The sequence below is a fragment of the Sesamum indicum genome, unplaced genomic scaffold, assembly GCF_000512975.1.
Source record: "Sesamum indicum cultivar Zhongzhi No. 13 unplaced genomic scaffold, S_indicum_v1.0 C09685, whole genome shotgun sequence".
Lineage (NCBI taxonomy): Eukaryota > Viridiplantae > Streptophyta > Magnoliopsida > Lamiales > Pedaliaceae > Sesamum > Sesamum indicum.
The window spans coordinates 1-254 of NW_011637499.1; the positions used below are offsets into that span (position 1 = coordinate 1).

At 45.3% G+C, this 254-nt stretch overlaps 1 long non-coding RNA gene across 1 annotated transcript; it reads left to right on the plus strand.

Annotated features, from left to right (window-relative positions):
• LOC110011555 lies at positions 1-202 on the plus strand. The gene is made up of 2 exons (XR_002286555.1): positions 1-41; positions 124-202. It is a non-coding gene; the product is annotated as an uncharacterized LOC110011555 (long non-coding RNA).
• Positions 203-254: the final 52 nt, after the last annotated feature.

Genomic DNA, 254 nt, shown 5'->3' on the forward strand with positions numbered 1-254 from the left:
AGTTGCTTCTCCAAGCTTCCATCCAGATGTTTATTTCCCAGGTACTGTTGTTCTTTCCCTGTTGAATTTCTCAAAATGTATGTGTTGTGTTTGTTAATGAGATGAATTTGAACGTTGGTGTAGGTTGCAATAGGAGCAATCTTGGTAACCCACCTGAAGGCGACAGGGTCATTGGACAAGGTGTTGGCAGCTGTGGTGGTGGTTCTAGTTTGCACATTCGTGATGTCATTTGCATGGTCGTGGGGGCCAATGGG